Source organism: Brachyhypopomus gauderio, chromosome 17 (assembly GCF_052324685.1).
Source record: "Brachyhypopomus gauderio isolate BG-103 chromosome 17, BGAUD_0.2, whole genome shotgun sequence".
Taxonomy (NCBI): Eukaryota; Metazoa; Chordata; class Actinopteri; order Gymnotiformes; family Hypopomidae; genus Brachyhypopomus; species Brachyhypopomus gauderio.
In genome coordinates, this window is record NC_135227.1 from 11098925 (window position 1) to 11120589 (window position 21665).

Genomic DNA, 21665 nt, shown 5'->3' on the forward strand with positions numbered 1-21665 from the left:
ATGGTGCAAATGAATAAAAAGCTTAGGAACTCAAAAGAAAATCACATTAGTGAACAAGTATCTTAGGATATGTATCTAATCATTGACACATTAGCTATTTTTTGAGTCGTATGCTTTATGTAGACAAGAACAACAGCAAATCATTGAAATGATCATTTGTTCAGTGCTATTTATCTAACGTACCCATGTCCTGGCTTCTGAAGTTGGGTAGGAATGTGAGACACTGTTCTCATATGAGGATTTTGGAATTTGAAATGTGTCATCAGAAGAGGATGAATCTTTTTTCCACAAGATTCATGTACAAAGAAACCTAATTTCAAAAGTTACCAGCTTGTACCAGTTCCAGTTGTGAAGGGTACATTTAAAATACACACACCATGGCATTGTTAGACTCGTGGCCAGTGCTGGCCTGTTTGCCACTGTAGGGTCAGTTATCCTGGCCACATTGTGATGTTTCCTGCCAGCATAGACTCAACAGGGTGGGCACACCTTAATTTCCCATTGATTATGATACTAAATTGAGACTAGGAAAAACTACAGTCATTAGTCATTCACGAATCACATGCCAATTAGTGCAAACATAACCTCCACTGACCACAGCAGTCTCAAACTTCACACAATGCTGACTTTGAGCCACGCTGTTTACTACAGTCTTTGCATAAGACCACAATGCACACTGACGTAAAAGTAAAATCTGTTAGTGAATTGTCAGCAGCATTGCCTGCACATTTAAATAGTCTTGTGGTACTATTATCGATCTGGGCTAGGCATGTTTGAAAAGCATCCAGCACTAAACTGCGTTCCCATGGAAATGCCACTGGAAAGAGAAAGGCACATCTTGTGTATTACTATTACTGCACTGTTGTCTTGTTCACTATTGGTGTAATGGCATCTCCTCTGTCTCTGCTTTATGTAAGTGTGGCCCAGCATTCTCTATCGTCTCCTCCCAGCTGTGGAGCTGCAGCCTGCAGTCTGTCACGTACCTCTCTCCCCCTAAGGGGACTTCTGGACTGCACGTTGCTCAAGCTGTATGGCTTGGCAGCACACCTAAACTACAGAGCACCACTGTGGCGTGTGTTTGTAGGGATGTCTGTGTGCATTTGTATCAGCCATTCAGCAGGTGTCCTTACATCAGCATGAACTGGAGTCATGGGCCAGAGCCCGGGGGTGAGATCAGGGGCCATTTCCAACTTTTGCCCTCCAATCCTCATTACTTGCTGGTAACAGCAGTATCTTGCCTCCCTCTGCATAAAGAGTCCAGTATTTCCACAGGGAGAGATCGCTGGTGGCTCAACCTTTGACCTCTGTATTTCGGCTCTGTTTGACTTGGCGTCTGGCCATCAGCTACAGCAGAGATATTCGTTTCTCAGGTTCATGCTGTACTCTCATGCTCCATGTCGCCTGTTCAGGTCTGAGGGGGATTAGGTATAGCTCGCCACTCTCAAACGGGCCAGATGAGCGGCTGGTTGTGATCACAGTTGGCCATTTCAGAACATGTGTTCGTACCCCCATGGCGTCTGTCCTTTGATTCAAATGACCCTTTACCTAGAGTCTGGTGATGTTATGGTCCAGTAGGACAATTGTCCAGAAAATTGCATTGTGAGTTTATTAGTATTCTATTAACTTGTGTGACACTATAACCCTATGCAAGCTGAGATCTGAAACATGTATTTTGTGTACTGTGTACTGTGTACTGTGTACTAATCCCTCTGACATACTACTATACAAACATAATACTAAACACATATATTCACTGAAGTAATACTTGTGCCAATACTTGTTTACTATAGCAAGTGATATCCTACACAAAAAGAATCAGAACCTCAGGCAGAATTTATTATACCCAGAAATGTAAAGGAATAAATGCCATTGAGGAGAAACACAGTGCAGAGTTTTGTAATCACAAAACATTAGTGAACGTACTAGCCACTGTGTTATCACAGCTAATGCCAAAGGCAGTATCAGACAATCTGCTGAAATCTCAAAAAAAAAAAAAAAAAAGTCCTTCAAGGAACAAGGATTCATTAACAGGGATTTGAGTAATTAAATTGATTCAACATCAGGCATCTGAAAATATATGCACTTCAGATACTTTTGTAAGGTGTGATTTCTCAACAGAATACTGTGAATCTATGAAGATCTGCACCACAGTATTATATGGTAAGATACTTCACAGTAAGACTTTGACCTAAGATCATAAGTGGAAAAAGGGGGAGGTTGGTAACTTATTATTTTCTTAGTTTCCTTCCCTGAGTAGAACAGCAATGTTAAAACCTGCACTTTTAACACTATTTTTGACAGATTTGCAACAATTTGAGTGATTGGCACATTTGAATGATCACAGTGTCTGGAATCTTTAGAGCTCCCCAAGGCTCCACCTTCTGCCATATTTCCACAATAAACTGCCATCCATTGTTATATTGTGCACTATGGTAACATTTGCAGTGGTTTTAAAGGCATGTTTTTTGGAGGGAACTGGAACTGATTCTCTGAACATCCATATAAACTCTTAGGTAAGAGTGGAACACGTGTATTTTTTGGAAGCAGATGTGGCCCATGACTCTGCTGAAAGCAGAATGAGTAAAAGTCTTTGTCTGTGTTTCTGGCTGTCCATGAAGCATGAATCTCCCTCTCTGTTGACTCCATCCCATTGTCCTGAGTCCAGTTTGTTGTGTACTTATTCTTCTTTTGTGCCAATTAAGTTCCTTTGCCAAGACAGTTTCCAGCTCTCCAAACAAAATTTTGGAACATAGACTGATTCCCCCTCAGTTCTAATGTTGCAAAACTGTATTGCAAAGCCAAATATTAGATGATTAGATCAAAGGTGTCGGAGTCCAGTCCTGAGGACCACTGTCCTACAGTCAAGTTCAGGGGTTTTCCTAATCCAGTAAACCTGATTCAGGCGATGAGCTAATTATCAAGCTCCACAAAATGTGGGAAAAGGCTGTGATGAAAGATTCAACAAGATAGACCATTTTGATGATCCTCCTCTTCAACAATAAGTTTTACCAATTTAGAATTATTTCTCTTTTCTTTTTATCCCCTTTTTATGGACCTTTGCTACCCCATTTTCTTTTTGTAAAGATCCTTTTTGGGCTGGTTGGCCAGAGTGCCAGTTAGGGGAATAGGGATTATCTTAATTTGACACTATAATTCCCCATCAGAACCTTCTACAGCAGGTTTAGGCTGTGGTAACATAAATACAGGTTTACATGGATTAGGTTAGGAGTGCATCTGATGAATGCAGAATAAAAAAAAAATGATTTGAATGTTTGAGCTAAAAAACAAAAACAAACCACAGAAACATCACCAGCCAATAAATCTAAACTAATCCACAGCAGAGCATTCCAAAAGCTTTTTGTTTGCTTTCACATGATTTTGTATGGAAGTACTACATTTCCCCCTCTTTGATTAAACACTTTAATGACTGACATTGATTGATTACATTTAATTAGGTACAGCACACATTGTGATAAGCTGTAACTAATTGGTGTCTAGGAGAAGGGAGACATTGTCTGTAATAAACAGATTACAGTGATTTATGCCTATAAAGTGTCTGAATAAGGGCCAGGCTGCTTTGTCTTTATCAACTTAGGTCAATGGCTGTGTTTATCTTAAACATAACTGTCAGCCATGTGAGAAGCCAATAATTATGAGGTATTGGCTGTTTTTAGAGGCGAAGTACCCCATGAATCTTAGCTGTAATTTACTCACTAACTTGACTCCACTCACCACTCACTCATTCACTCACATTTAGCTGTTCAATCTGTTTCAGTAGTGGGTGTCAACCTTGCAAAAAACAAATTTCATGCAAATATATACTGTTATACCACCACCTCACCATACACTCTTACCTCTACCTCACCATGCACTCTTATTACCACCTCACCATGCACTCTTACCACCACTTCACCATACACTCTTACCACCACCTCACCATACACTCTTACCTCTACCTCACCATACACTCTTACCACCACCTCACCATACACTCTTACCACCACCTCACCATACACTCTTACCTCTACCTCACCATGCACTCTTACCACCACCTCACCATACACTCTTACCTCTACCTCACCATGCACTCTTATCACCACCTCACCATACACTCTTACCACCACCTCACCATACACTCTTACCTCTACCTCACCATGCACTCTTATCACCACCTCACCATGCACTCTTACCACCACCTCACCATACACTCTTACCACCACCTCACCATACACTCTTACCTCTACCTCACCATACACTCTTACCTCTACCTTACCATACACTCTTACCACCACCTCACCATACACTCTTACCACCACCTCACCATACACTTTTACCTCTACCTCACCATACACTCTTACCTCTACCTCACCATACACTCTTACCTCTACCTTACCATACACTCTTACCTCTACCTCACCATGCACTCTTACCACCACCTCACCATACACTCTTACCTCTACCTCACCATGCACTCTTATCACCACCTCACCATACACTCTTACCACCACCTCACCATACACTCTTACCTCTACCTCACCATGCACTCTTATCACCACCTCACCATGCACTCTTACCACCACCTCACCATACACTCTTACCACCACCTCACCATACACTCTTACCTCTACCTCACCATACACTCTTACCTCTACCTTACCATACACTCTTACCACCACCTCACCATACACTCTTACCACCACCTCACCATACACTTTTACCTCTACCTCACCATACACTCTTACCTCTACCTTACCATACACTCTTACCACCACCTCACCATACACTCTTACCTCTACCTCACCATGCACTCTTACCACCACCTCACCATACACTCTTACCTCTACCTCACCATACACTCTTACCTCTACCTTACCATACACTCTTACCACCACCTCACCATACACTCTTACCACCACCTCACCATACACTTTTACCTCTACCTCACCATGCACTCTTACCACCACCTCACCATACACTCTTACCACCACCTCACCATACACTCTTACCTCTACCTCACCATGCACTCTTACCACCACCTCACCATACACTCTTACCTCTACCTCACCATGCACTCTTATCACCACCTCACCATACACTCTTACCACCACCTCACCATACACTCTTACCTCTACCTCACCATGCACTCTTATCACCACCTCACCATGCACTCTTACCACCACCTCACCATACACTCTTACCACCACCTCACCATACACTCTTACCTCTACCTCACCATACACCATGGGTTAAAGTTCTCCGTCACTACGACGGATTTCCGTCATTTCATTTTTTTGGGGAAAAAATCCGTCAAATCATAATAAACAACACACGCGCGTGCTATCTGTTTTGTGGCCGAAATATGATTCTCACTGGCGCTCATCAGCGCTGGATGGATGACGGCGGTGTCATTTGATTGACTTGCGGTTCATTCCGCCTTCAGATTTGCGGATGTTACGTAGAAAAGTTTTTACCCCCTTCCTGCCTGGCGTGATCGTAGCGCACGACTCTGTACATCTGCGCGAACGGCGGAGGCTACTTGCTGCGTCACATTCTTTTTGCAGTGTAGTCCGAAGCAATATGTGATAAAGAAACACCCCTCAAAAACAGGGGAATGAACATTTACCTGACCAATTGTAATGTTGCATTAGTGCTGGAATTTAGGCTAAAGTACTTTAAAATGCTTGAAAATGTAACTACTTCATTTCACAACAAATATCTGTCTGACTGAACAGTTATTACGTTAACAAATACGAGCCTCTTTTAATTCCAGGACGAAACATGAGAGAACGTGAAGTCGTTAAGATTGGGCGTTTTGAAAATAAACCACCATTAAATAATGTGATAAAAAGCCAATTATTTCGAGTCATTTCGAGTATATGTATAAATATTTAACTTAAATTTAACGTTGAGAACGCGTTGAAATGGACCTTGAAAGTGACGTACAAGTGCTTTAATTCCACCTTATAAAGGTGTATGAACCCGGCAAACATGACTTGGTTCACTGCGCTGAAGCGCTGTGCGCGCGAAGTTACAAAACTGCGAGGCTCTCGCGCACGGGTGGAGCCACCGCGATTACGTCATTTTCGGCGTGCGGACCCTCGCGCTGCTCACGCCACTCGTGCTGCGTCAAGTATAAAGGCTTAAACCAGGCTTAACATGGATGGTGTTGTTCTGTTTGTATTTAAAAGCTCTATCCAGTGGTGTTAATTTTTTGTAACATACCTACTTAAAGCATGTAATCTTACGGCTTATGTTTTTGCGATGGTGAATCTGATAAAAACAAGAGAGCTTCATACCTCTCACCAGGATTCACTAAATTTGACTTGATCTTTAAATAATTTTCTGGAAGAGGACCCCCAGATAACTCCATTATATAAACATTTATGTACATTTATTGCTCAGGTGTTCATTCTCTCTTCTCTCCTTACACAGGCTGTTTAGATAAATATACTTTATAAATGTGTTTATTGTGTAGAATTAGGCAAAAGAGGCCGTGTCCCAACTACACTACATTTTCAGTAATTGCTGGCATTGTCTTTTGCCAGGAAAAATTTTTCAGTCAAATGAAAATTTCTTGCTTTAACCCATGCCATACACTCTTACCTCTACCTTACCATACACTCTTACCACCACCTCACCATACACTCTTACCACCACCTCACCATACACTTTTACCTCTACCTCACCATACACTCTTACCTCTACCTTACCATACACTCTTACCACCACCTCACCATACACTCTTACCTCTACCTCACCATGCACTCTTACCACCACCTCACCATACACTCTTACCTCTACCTCACCATACACTCTTACCTCTACCTTACCATACACTCTTACCTCTACCTCACCATGCACTCTTACCACCACCTCACCATACACTCTTACCTCTACCTCACCATGCACTCTTATCACCACCTCACCATACACTCTTACCACCACCTCACCATACACTCTTACCTCTACCTCACCATGCACTCTTATCACCACCTCACCATGCACTCTTACCACCACCTCACCATACACTCTTACCACCACCTCACCATACACTCTTACCTCTACCTCACCATACACTCTTACCTCTACCTTACCATACACTCTTACCACCACCTCACCATACACTCTTACCACCACCTCACCATACACTTTTACCTCTACCTCACCATACACTCTTACCTCTACCTTACCATACACTCTTACCACCACCTCACCATACACTCTTACCTCTACCTCACCATGCACTCTTACCACCACCTCACCATACACTCTTACCTCTACCTCACCATACACTCTTACCTCTACCTTACCATACACTCTTACCACCACCTCACCATACACTCTTACCACCACCTCACCATACACTTTTACCTCTACCTCACCATACACTCTTACCTCTACCTTACCATACACTCTTACCACCACCTCACCATACACTCTTACCTCTACCTCACCATGCACTCTTACCTCTACCTCACCATACACTCTAACCACCACCTCACCATGCACTCTTACCACCACCTTACCATACACTCTTACCACCACCTCACCATGCACTCTTACCTTTACCTCACCATGCACCCTTACCACCACCTCACCATGCACTCTTACCACCACCTTACCATACACTCTTACCAACACCTCACCATACACTCTTACCACCACCTCACCATGCACTCTTACCTCTACCTCACCATACACTCTAACCACCACCTCACCATGCACTCTTACCACCACCTCACCATACACTCTTACCACCACCTCACCATACACTCTTACCTCTACCTCACCATACACTCTTACCTCTACCTTACCATACACTCTTACCACCACCTCACCATGCACTCTTACCACCACCTCACCATGCACTCTTACCTCTACCTCACCATGCACTCTTACCACCACCTCACCATGCACTCTTACCACCACCTTACCATACACTCTTACCAACACCTCACCATACACTCTTACCACCACCTCACCATGCACTCTTACCTCTACCTCACCATACACTCTAACCACCACCTCACCATGCACTCTTACCACCACCTCACCATACACTCTTACCACCACCTCACCATACACTCTTACCTCTACCTCACCATACACTCTTACCACTACCTCACCATACACTCTTACCACTACCTCACCATACACTCTTACCTCTACCTCACCATACACTCTTATCACTACCTCACCATACACTCTTACCACCACCTCACCATGCACTCTTACCTCTACCTCACCATACACTCTTACCACCACCTCACCATACACTCTTACCACCACCTCACCATGCACTCTTACCACTACCTCACCATGCACTCTTACCACCACCTCACCATACACTCTAACCACCACCTCACCATGCACTCTTACCACTACCTCACCATACACTCTTACCACCACCTCACCTTGCACTCTTACCACCACCTCACCTTGCACTCTTACCACCACCTCACCATACACTCTTATCACTACCTCACCATACACTCTTACCACCACCTCACCATGCACTCTTACCTCTACCTCACCATACACTCTAACCACCACCTCACCATACACTCTTACCTCTACCTCACCATACACTCTAACCACCACCTCACCATGCACTCTTACCACCACCTCACCATGCACTCTTACCTCTACCTCACCATACACTCTTACCACCACCTCACCATGCACTCTTACCTCTACCTCACCATGCACACTTACCACCACCTCACCATGCACTCTTACCACTACCTCACCATACACTCTTACCACCACCTCACCATGCACTCTTACCACCACCTCACCATGCACTCTTACCACCACCTCACCTTGCACTCTTACCACCACCTCACCTTGCACTCTTACCACCACCTCACCATACACTCTTATCACTACCTCACCATACACTCTTATCTCTACCTCACCATGCACTCTTACCTCTACCTCACCTTGCACTCTTACCACCACCTCACCTTGCACTCTTACCACCACCTCACCATACACTCTTATCACTACCTCACCATACACCCTTACCTCTACCTCACCATGCACTCTTACCAATACTCATCTTGCACATGTGGGTCAGTGAAGGCTTGACATTAAACAAGCTTGTGAAGTGTGACAAAAAGAGATTCAATTAAGACCTGCTCAAGCAAAACCAACAATTGTTACTTGTTTAATTGTTACTACCCAGATTGTTGTTCTGGGTTATTTTGCTTTTTATACAGCCAAACTATTAGCTAGTGAGGTTAATTTTGCATGGTTGCAGTACACTTTGAATTGTGTAACTAGTTGTCAGCCATTCTTCCTCTTCATTTTCTTGTTTATCAATTACAAAAGGAAGCAAAACATATGGTTTGATTTGTGGGACCAGAGGAAAGCAAGCAATTACAGCCAGGAACAACTTTCCTCAAAACCCTGCTGTAAAATACTAGAACATCATCCTTATATTATGAAGAGCAGGCATAAATTGACCTCTACATAAATTAAACAAAAAAGGAAATTCAACACCTATGTCACCCACCTCAAAACTCTCGTTTATGTCTCGGAGCTAGGTTGTGGAGATTTACACCTCAAAACTCTCATTTATGTCTCGGAGCTAGGTCGTGGAGATTTACACCTCAAAACTCTCATTTATGTCTCTTAGCTAGGTTGTGGAAAGTGGAAAGTTACAATGGAAAAATACATCTGTGTCATATATGTTACATACTGTTTATTGTCTCAATTTGTGTTAAAAGCTCAAGGAATGGCACAACTGATTATGGTTCACTGTATTTTTTTATGGCTTGTGGTGTTTGCTTACATTTGCCATCACTACAAAACTACAAAAACATTGGGTGACTTCTCCACTTTTATTTGGGTCTAGTAAAAAATGCAGTCCTGGCAATGGATGTTGTTATATATGAGGGATTACATATGCAGATCTATCGGATGGAACTGGCAACCCTACTGCTGAGCATAGGTCATACTCAGGGAAGGAGGATAATATTGTTCGTCATAAAATACTGGCTGACATTTGTGTCAGTGTGTACTATTGGTGTGGGGTCTGACACAGGAACAGCAGTGTGATGGGAATTTGTCAAACGTGATTCAGAGCAGGTCGGTATGAGTGTTTTCACAGCTGGTTTAGGGGAAAGAGAGAGGGAGCGACTTCCAGCAATCCACACTTTTGCCCTCTTGAACATTTGAACACCACTGAGCGCTCACACAGGTGCAGACAAAGCCTTCAATAACCATTTCCTATTCAAAAAATCAAAATGGGCTGGGATTTGTGCCATCCCTGAGACCTTCCACATATGACCAACACATCTTACAGCTCCTCACCCCAGAATGAGCTGTGCATCATGACACGGCCTCTATAAGAACACATGAATGATAAACCTGCTTTAAGCACCTTTCTCCCCAAGACTCTCTTTGGCCTGTTAGAATTTAATGCGACTGTCAAAGTCGTTTTTAGTTTTGCAGTGGTAAAGCATTTTGCACAGCGGGAGCTTCAAGGCTGCAGGAAGTACAACACTGTTCCATCGCGTCCGCTCTGTGGCGGTAGCTGTGAGGCTCGTTCTGAGGGTCGTGGGCTCTCTTTAAGAAGACGAAACAGAAGTAAAAAAGACATACCTTCACAGGAAAAGTGGCATTATAGAGACTCTTTAAAAGCTTCTCCATTTCTAGACTGTGTGAAGTGTCTTGTTCTCTTAGCCAGGGAACTGAGTACTATCTCATTGTACTTCTTTACCTTTCCCCCCTTTTGGACTTGGACTTTAGTTTTGACACATGCTCCTGAATGTCTCTGTTACTCTTTACTACAGTGTGTCCCTGGGTTGGATTTCAACTCTTCCATTGCCTGTCTTTGATAGACCTGTTTCTCCCTGTACGACTTTGGACAGTTTCAACTCTCCTGCTACCTGCTGTGTAGTGTAGTGTAAGTGTAGTGTAGTAGGAGTGTGTGTGTATTACATTTTTCTACCTCTACTCACACTTGCTTTGGCAGGCAGGGCTGGACTCAAATGCGTTTTTAATCAGAAAGACATAACCGCGAGGAACTAACGAACTAACAACAAAAGATGATAAACCTAAACAAACAATTAAATACACTACCAAATAACGCGACGACGGGCCTAAAAATTAAAACGAAACCAAAAATGAAGACACAAGGGAGTTGCTGTGGGAACCACAGTGCTAAGGAGGAGGCGTGACAGTCAGACGGACTTGATACAATCAGAGCTTGGTGTACTCACAAACCCCACTCAACACTGGTACAGGGTGCCACTGTTTACCACACCAAAAACAGATATGTAGATGTTTTGTAATTCATGATGTCTCCAGTGATGTAAAATTAATGTGCCAAGAAATAAATCAAGAAAGTCAAGAAAGGCAAAACTTAAGTTAAGTATGATTAGGTTTCACACACTTAATCCTCCCCCTGGCCTGAGTCTCACCTGCCATCAGCGACATGTCAAAGGTGACCCGACTTGCATATTGCATACTAGATCTTATAATATATCTTACCGCACATAAGTTTCCCTACACGCTTGCCATGCTATTTACTCATTGTAGAAGTCGTTTCCAAAATACTGTAAGCCTCCAGTTGGGGGTGAATATAAAAAATGTTGGTCTTGGCATGCAGCTCCTCTGAGATGCCAAGCAGTCGTGGTGGGGGTGGGCAGCAGGAGAGAGGACCATGGGCTCTCTGTTTGTACTGGCAGCATGGCTTGAAGCTTCCCTGGAGGTGGTGCTCTGCTCAGAACTATAGATCTTACCCCCTCGCTGCTGGGACAGGAGGAGACGGAGCTTGGGGTGGTGGGGGGTGAGGGGTTGGTCAGAGGAGGGAGAACGGAGCTTTACTGCTGGGGGAGTCAGCCAAAGTGCAGGCCTCTTTAATGGCTGCTCCTCGGCTGTGTGCTTCCAGCCCAGAGAACCGCAGACACCCTGTCTCCTGACCTCCAAGCTCTAACCCTGTGTGATGGGCTTCATTTGAAAGCAGACATGCTTGTGTGTGCTTGCGTGTGTTTGCGTGTGTTTGCGTGTGTGTGTGTGTGCGTGCTTCATCTCATCCTCACATTGCTCACTGAGCCACCTCTCCTCCCATGCCAACAATGTGATGACTTTTCACAACATAAACTAATCGTGACTGACTACCTTCAATTAAAGGAACAACACCTTTTATCATTTACAATAAGTTAAGTGATGACTGTATTTGAAGGACTACGTAATATGCAGTAATTTTACATAATGACTAATTTTGTAGAATGAGAAGAAGTGAACAGAAAAAAATAACATTAATATCCACTATCCCATTACTTTTGAATAACACTGTATTTGCTGGTACTCCATGTATCATGTAGAGAACGCTGCCAATGGACTCATGCAAGTCTGAATTGGCACTCTGCTTCCAAGGGGCAAGAGTGGGCAAGGTGTCTGTATTACCCTGGATTAGCCTCACCCTTCACCCCGAACACACGAGGAACCCAGAGCCTGCAACATCACACGGGTGACCTCACCTGCCACCATGGAGAAACTACTACCAGATGCTTCTGAAAGGAGAGAGAGAGAGAGAGAGAGAGAGAGAGAGAGAGAGAGAGAGAGAGAGAGAGAGAGAGAACTAAATGTCTGTGGACTGCTGGAATATCAGTATTAACATGCTGTAATGATCTGTGACACCTTTGCAGTCCCTTTTATCTAGTAAAACCTCGACCAATGTATGAGAAAGTTCACCAGTGATGGTTTGTATTGGTTTGCAATATCTTTGAGGGACAGCAGAGCTTTGTGCTGAAAGAATGAAAGTTTTGATATAAATTCCTTTGGGTTGGCAACCAGATTTGGTACAGGGGGGAGGGGGGGGGGGGTTGATTCTTCTAATGCCAAATCCTGGGTCCAACCACTCCTTCCAAATTCTTTATTTTATTAAATCTAAAATATTTTCACTAATGAAATCTAAACATGTGTCTTAAGTTCAACATTCGGTAAAATAATGAGAAGAGACTCATTTGTTCCACATCACCACCTGCTTATAGAGGAAGGGCTATGAAGCATTTCAGACCAATGATAGCCCACTGGAGTGTGTCAAGGCCGAGAGCTATTTCAACTGCTATTTGAACACACTCACACACATACACACACACACACACACACACACACACACGCACGCACACACACACACACACACACACACACACACACACACACACACACACACACACACACACACACACACACACGCGCGCTAAAACACTACTGCTACCACCAGCAGCAGAGTTTGAAATAAAAGTCTAAAATATTGACGATAGTAGACTGTCAAACTGAAGATGGACAAAATGCAATTGGACCTCACTATCGTCACAGTGTTTTTGCAAAATTCCCCCAAATATCCCAAAAATATGAATGGCATTATTTCATCCTGAAACCAGGGTAAGGTCCTTCTCATAAAGAAACCAAAAATATTCTTTCATTTCATCTATGCAAATCATTGTTATATTGCAGCACTATGCAGCACAACAACCTTTAGAGTTAGTCCTGGCATATATATCGGATCAATCAGATCAATCAGCCATTACTTTGTGTGAACCTGTTCAGTATAGTTGCACTGAAATTCAACATTATTCACTGCCACTAACCACTTTCGGGATGCAGCTGCCCATGGCAGTGAAACTATTCATACCGTCCTTTCAATATTAAGCAGCACTGTTTTCCTTCTAATGAAAGCTTTTGTTCATTTAGTGACTCTATTGTGTGACATTTTCTCTGACCAATGTTGAAAAATGCAATATGTAAACTTTACAGTAACATTAGGCTAGGTAGTAAAATCATGCTTAGGAACCCTTTCTCTATAGATCCTTTTTATGCATTTTTATACATTTTCAATGTGAGGAGGCTTTGAAATATGTGATGTATTCTTTGTTTTGTCAGTGACTACAGAATATCGTCAACATTTTTATCCACACAAATAAGGCTTTAGCTGTGAAACTGAATGAGGTCTGTGGGGCTTATTCTGGGTGTCAGCAGACTGCAATCTTTTATTCTGCTTATCCTTCTACTAACAGGTTACACATTTACTTTTGGCAGATTTTTTACTTTGCAGTCCTGGCAATGATATAGTTTATATCACATGTCTTTTTGTATCCACTTACTGTAATTTGGTTTGGCATAAATTCTGGTTTAGACGGAGATGAAAAAACAAGGGTGCTGATGCAAAAGTTTGAAGCAGCTCTTACTAAGATGTGTGTGAATGGGAGAACAACAGACATGGTGTTATATGACACGAGTGAATGACTCATCCTTCATGCACTTTTGGTTAAGCACTTTATAAAGACAATGAATTGTTTCCCTTTTATCAACATGGCCTAATATTTATAGAGCACACAATGCTCCTTTGGACAGTACGTCACAGGGAGTCTAAAATAACTGTATTCATTTTTGCATGAAATTACCCATGGAGACCATTAAAGAGACCATTCAATCAATAATGCTTACAACCACGTTCATGTTAAACCATTAATCAATATTCTGCTAATGCAAATTAAAGTTACATGCAATCATCACTTTGCCAAATCCAACTTGTATAATGAGAGTTGCTTTGTAGACGTCATCCTAATACTAACATATTTTAAAGGTGCCCTAGAATGCATGTATTCAGTATTTTTATTGTTCTCTGGTATGTATATCGAAAGTATGTGACTGGATGGGACACAAAAATCCCAGATGTGGTTTTACATGCCTATTTACAATGCTTTGGCCCTAGAATGATATGAGCTGTTTGCTTTTCTTTTACAACCCTTTTTTGGTGGGCAATGAATAATCGCACTCTGTTCTGATTGGCTGGTTTGTGGGTGAGGCACTACAATAGCTCACACAGAATCAACAGGTCCAAACCAATCATCAGCTGTCTGCTTGTCTGGAAATCTTATCTACTTCACCAGTATTGAATCTCTTTGATTATTTATGCATATTGGAATTTTCTTTTTTTTTAAACATTGTTTATCTTTTTGCAAGAACCACAGATAAACAAGACACTGTTGATACATGTCTAATCGTGGGTCATAAACATTTATGAAAACCTAACTATTCATCAGACTTATAGTACTCATTAGAAAAGAAAAATGATGGATTGAAGGACATAACCACAAAATATTTTTTGAATCAATTTTCACAACTTGTTTCACAGACTGGGAATATTATTTATGGTTTGACAACACCAAGTTAAATCTAGTAGTCATGGCCTGGTGGTAGGGAACTGGTCTTGTGACCGGAGGGTCGTGGGTTTGATTCCCAGACCTGAGGCCATGACTGAGGTGCCCTTGAGCAAGGCACCTAACCCCAACTGCTCGCTGGGCTAGGGCTGCCCACCGCTCTGGGCACGTGTGATCCACAGCCCCCTAGATAATCACTAGTGTGTGTGTGTGTGAGTTCTAACTGCACAGATGGGTTAAAAGCGGAGGACAAATTTCGATTGCGGTGTAAAAATCACAATTGACAAAAATATGGCACATTTAGACCTGGGGCACAAGGTATCTTCAGATCTGACCAGTCTTGATGGATGTTGGCCAGAGTACAGGGACATCTTACAAATTTACCCTTTAACAAATTTAGGATTTTTTATATTTGATGCATTTTTTTTACATGCACTACCAATGTTACTTATTTCTGAAGGAATACAATCTCACATGGAGGATTTATCTACACCAAACATGAAACACGTTTGAATGGTAAATTTAATTTTGGAAGTTGAAAAATACTTCATATATGCATTTTGTAGATAATTATGAATGGATTCAGCTCTGTAATAGATTCTGAATGAATGTGTGTACTATGTGTGTGTACTGTGTTGGTACTGTGTGTGTGTGTGTGTGTGTGTGTGTGTGTCCATATTTTTTTGGACACCATAAACTTTCCGTAAAGTTTGTTTACACTTTATAGACGTACTGTTGTTCTGGGGCTGGAGAATTAATGAGAGCATGAATGAATAAACATGTTTTGAAATCATGCCTCACCTCAAGGAATATCTGTAATGAAACTGTTCTAGGGCTCTGAATCATGATAATCTGGTGTCCTCACTAATGGTTGGTAATTAAGCCCCATTATTTGATCCAGTCCAGTGATGTAATCAAATCAGCTTCCATGCACAAGATCCGCCAGGCAGGAAGATTTATACCACTTGCCACTCGTGCTAAAGCCAACGACCTTTAGGTTTAACCTTGGCTGCTGAGGTCGAGTTTTGGCTTGCGGATACTTTTTCACAGATTCGTTAGGATTGTCACACACCTTACACACACATTTGGGCCTGTGGCTTGGCCCTTGCTCCTAATGCTTCCCACATTTTCTCCCAAGCTCTGTGTCTTGTGTCCAGTGTGAAGGCAGCATCCCCATACACAGGTACAGTTACGACTCCTGGCTTGCAGACTTCCTGGCAGTCTTTAGAGCCAGAATGTAGAGTTGGCTTGTCCACTTTAGTGTTATACAGACTCACAGAGACTCTTTTTGAGCCTGTGGTTCAACTCTCTGACTCTCTGCCAGCTTTTTACGACCAACACAAGTGTGCAGCAAGTGCCCTGTTGGAAATAAAGAGCATGACATGATCCTGCATGTCGCGTCACCCACTAGAAACTACAATATTCATTTCAGTGCCCACTGTAATAGCAAATAATGCAGATTGCAGCCTGTATTTGCATTGAATTCATTTGTGGTCATGTTTGAAATATGCAGAGCACTGTTGTCTTGCACAGTGTATGTCAACATAAACAAGTGTAATAAGAACATGTGTCCAGAATGTGGCTGTGCTGTAATTGTAATGACAGCTGGAAGAACACGGTAAGCCCTACGCCTTGTTTATGCCTATGACATAATTCCACAGAGGATGTCAGATGGGTTGAGGGTGGGGGGAGGGTGTACTTTTAGGCTGACCCGAGGAGCAGAGGAGCCCTCACAGAGTCTCTTACCAGTACATTATATTGAGTTAGGATTCAAATAAGATGCACATTCATTCTGGGTTGTGTACAGTTTATTTGTTGATATGCTGAAATATCTGGTGTACAAGCATTCAGTGTATCTGACTGATGTTCTTGGTTGACTTTAAACGTTTCACATGCATTCGAATGCTCTTCTGTGGCATCGTCTAGATGTGTCAGTATTAGAGACAGCATATCAGACTCACAGAAGAAAGCCAACATTTAATGTCTTTTAACAATGAATATATTGGTCATACATTACTGTACAACCTGTATAAGATCATATAATTACCATATAAAAAAACAAAATAACTATTAAAACATTTTGAACACATTTTTTGTTTACTGGAAGTTCATTTACCTAATTCTTTATTTATTCCTGGATACTTTGCCAACTTGACTTCAAAGTGTTTGAAACTGGCCCTGATTTATATACAAAAATCCTTTGTGTGCTATTGGCGAACCCTCATTCTTAATGGCTGCCGCTGAGACCTTCAAATTAAAGTTGTAAACATAAAATTCTCATTACATGGCGAAGTCTCCAACTGTGAAGTGATAATGAGGTGTGCGATTAGAAAAGGTTATTTTGCAGATTAATTTAAACATGTAGCCCTGTTGCCTGGAGCAGACGTGCGCTCTGAAGCAATGTTTATAAGCAAATTATATATTTTATTTGTACATCTAATTTCTGTTAGCCAGAGCTTAGTGTACATCATGACATCATAGTACAACTTCTACAAATACTGGGTTGTGGGTAATAATGTTAAAATGAATCCCAGGCTCAGGAAGCTGTGTGCAGACACCCAGAGCCATGTTAGGGAAACTGCATTAATGGTTTGCGTGTGAAGAGATTGGGGGGGGGGGGGTCTTTCTAGTGTATGGCCTCTGTCAGAGATGAATGTCTTTCGGGGCAAAAAAAAAAAGTATGAGTCCTCCCTTTTGGAATTCACTTTTGACTCACTTACTGCTTTGTTTGTATAATCTAACAAGAGCTGCATGATGCCCTGATCTGATTTACACCTGATATCATGCTTTAAACAGCTGGAGGACGCTTGATGTTGGAGGCTGACATCAGCATGGGGGGGGGGGGGGGGGGGGGGTGAATGGGGAGGCAAAACTTCAGCAGATCAGGAGGCCAAGTGGGGAGAGAAAGACTGTCCAGCAGAAGGTTTATATATGTCTGTGTGTGCTGGAGGAGTAGCCACTCTCAGTATGACCTGTAATGCCCCCCCCCCAGGCTCTGTGGCTTCAGGCTGTACTGAATTATCTGGTGTGAAAAGAAGCCTCCCTCAGACTCTGCCATTATTGGTCCCATCTACATGTGGCCCATAGCATACTCACACTGAGTTTGTGTATATTTATATGTATATCCATGTCTGTGTGTATGTCTGTTTTAAGTATAGGAGGTGCATTAGGGGGAGGGAGTGAGTGGAAATATTAACTTAGTAAGTATATTAAGAATTTATGTTCACGTGAACACTGATTAGTATGGTTCCCAGTGTGTTTATTTTGGCAGAATGCCAAGGACCACATAGGACGAACTGTGCCCCAGTGTTGGGGCTTAGAAGACTGGAAACAACACACCACCTGAGGACTGTCAGAAGGCTTCCAGGTTGTTGACTGGGCATGTGTGCAGATTTGTGCATAATTCCTTAAGTCACCACTGTATGCCAATAAAATTACAAATGATAATAGAAGTGAGGGAATATTGCAAATATAAATCTTTATGTTTTAGGAACCTGTGATGCTGTGTAGGTCTGAAAGAGTAGTAACAAAGAGGCACAATACCATCATTCACTGGAGAACAGTTGATAGACTCAAGGGACAATGAAGGACCCAGTGGACAGGGCCAATATTACAGGGCCAATATTACAGGGCCAACCAGAGGTAGTCCAAATAACCACTTGACTCTGAAAATGTCACATTGTCAGATAATGTCACATGATTTTACAGTATGTACTAGTCCTAAATGTATCTGTCACTAGTAATATTCATAATCTATAGCAGTAAACTCAGCTTTGGCCTGTGTATCCTGCCAAGGATTTCTCAGATATGGATATGGATCATGAATATCTCAAGGTCCTGCTGTTTCAGAGTGCAGAGCAGTAAAACCCAAAATCATTCACATTAATCTAAGCAAGCTGCAGACTCATACTGAGACTCATACTGTATTCTACTGAGTGCAGGGACTTGGACTGAACTGAGCAGCGTGTACTACTCTCTTTAATACCATTAACCTTCTACAGCTGTCTAAATCAGAAATGCATAAACATCATTGCAGAAACATTTTGACGTACCCTACAGTCAGGTAGAGGTCACTGAAAACAGCCATTTAGCATCAAAAACTCGTGTTTAAAGGGTTGTTGTGGCTTCTGGTTCATCAACAAACAGAAAGTCTGGACTGCAATCCCAAACTAAAATAAGCTCATGTTTACTTATTTAATCCATTTTGAAATCATAACGACAGTGTGCTGTTGGAGACAGGACTGTGATTTCCAATTGCTTATTCTACGAGTGCTGTCAATTTATTGTTGTCAAAGTGGATTTCAGCTGACCCAGAGGACCTGCTTCAGTGTGTTAGCCAACATATGCCCATGTTCATATTCTATGAAATATGACACGTAAAAGAGAAAATCTAGAGTTGTGAAGCATGAGACTGAAGTAGCGTTGTCAGGCATTTTTGGATACAATAGTAACATTAATGCCAGGAATTGTGAGTTCCACATTCTTAGAGAATGATTCTATTCTACTATTGTTTATTCTCCATATTTTCCAGACAATCCAAATTCTGCTAGTATTAAATACATATAAACAACTTGTATTCAAAATGTTTTATTCATTAACAATGCTGTTAGGCAATTAATCCATGACATAAGATAATAAAAGCAATTTTCACTTGTAAGTATACAACATTGTAATGTAACATTGTAGAGCAGGTTGGCCTTCATCAGAGCCGAGGGTGGTCTGTAATGGTCCACCTCTTTATCAACCTGCCCTTGGAGCTCAGTCTGTATGGCTGGGGGCTTCACCAATAGAAGTTTAATCTAGTGCAGAGTAGTGGAGACTGTGTCCATAAAATCAGACACAGTGCTTTTGCTGTGTGCCTCTGATTAGCCTATGATCTTCTCAGTATTGTCTCCTGTAGCAATAATGGCATCGCTCAAGTCCCTGATGATTTCTGGGACATACGTGTCCTTTGCTCTGCTCTGTTTCACATAGTTGAAGAACTCAGGTCTTTGAGGTTTTAGAAGATGCTACACACTGGCCTGGGGGCGGACTTGAAACATGGCACGACACCCACCAAGATCTCCACACCAACTGTCTCACTAAACGTGTCTGTCCTGCCCAGATGCGTCCTGAACTCTGGGTCATCATGCCCATGCTGTTTTTCGTAGCAAAGAGTACAGATTATGTTAGCGACAGTGACAGTCAACTTATGTAAGGAACTTAAATACCAATCCTCTGAGCTTAGTACCACAAACATGTGAATCAAGTCAATAGCTTCTTCAATAATGTGACTCTCAAAGGATTTTTCAGTTTGACTGTTTGCGGAGGAGAAAGCACGAATGGTGGGTCTGATTTCACTTCTGGTGCATTCTCCATTGATTACTGTAAGTGCTGAATGTCAGGCTCTTTCCTCCAGAGACTGACTGAAAAGACACAAACTGTGACTGTGTGCAAACTCAGTGCTGTGCTGTATGAGCGCTTGGCGTATGGCTGCATCTCCATTCAGTACCACTATGTCGTTGCAGCCCAGTCGGATCTGGTAGACATTGCCATACTTCTTTGCCGGCTTAGAGAAGGTGATATGGGGCATTTGACCCAGCTGCATGGCATTTCCCACCACTGGCCAGGCAAAGGGCCCCGGCAGCCTCTTTTTGAGAGCAAGGTTCCGGATCCACAGGCACGCTTCCAGACAGAAGAGGAAGATGAAAGAAGCCATGAGAGCTGGTTGGACCTGTCTACCCAATTCCTTAATGATGCTGCTTCCCTTCAAGTCAAATTCTGCTTCTGTCAGTGCCATAGAGGTTCCTGAACAAGAGCTTGTTAACAAATTGAAGAAATAAGTATTTCACCATCTTGAAAATATTATAGAATGTCCTAAATTTAAAAGGCTATTTAATTTTTTTAAACAAGAAATAATTTTTATTGCAGTATGTTCTTAATGTGAAAAAAAAACACATTGAAACACATTGCAAAACGAATGTAGACTTCAGCCCTGTCTCTTATAGTCCTTGCCTGTGGATGGGGCCTGCTATGCAGGCATTGCAGTATCATCCATTAACCTTCTCTCCCCTCAAAATGCCAAGACACCACACATATCTAGATCACTGTTTAAGGCTCACTGATACATGTGGTGCCAATATCTTTTTTTCAATGCTGTTTACTGCAGATATAATTATCTACTATGTAATGTCAATGCAGGCACAAGTTCAAAAACAATGTCATACCTTATGAAAAATGTAACCCATATAAAAGCCTTAATATTTAAAAGATCCGCACCATGAAAAGTTATAGCACTTAAGTTCAAATATGTCCAGTAAACACAAACATATATTTACTGTGAGGTGTCACTGGTGTAATGACTATGCAATATAAGTTTCATAATATTATATAATTTTAAAGAATGTGACATTGCCCAGAAATGTAAGCCTCTAAAAATGCAGAACTGTTGCCAGAAAGACTTGTAATAAGGACATGCCAAAAACCAAACACTGCTACCAGTGGAAATGG

General features: G+C 42.1%; 1 pseudogene; it reads right to left on the minus strand.

The window, feature by feature from the left end:
• Positions 1–19927: 19927 nt before the first annotated feature.
• On the minus strand, positions 19928–20967 carry LOC143480699 (cytochrome P450 1B1-like; annotated as a pseudogene).
• Between the last annotated feature and the right edge of the window lie 698 nt (positions 20968–21665).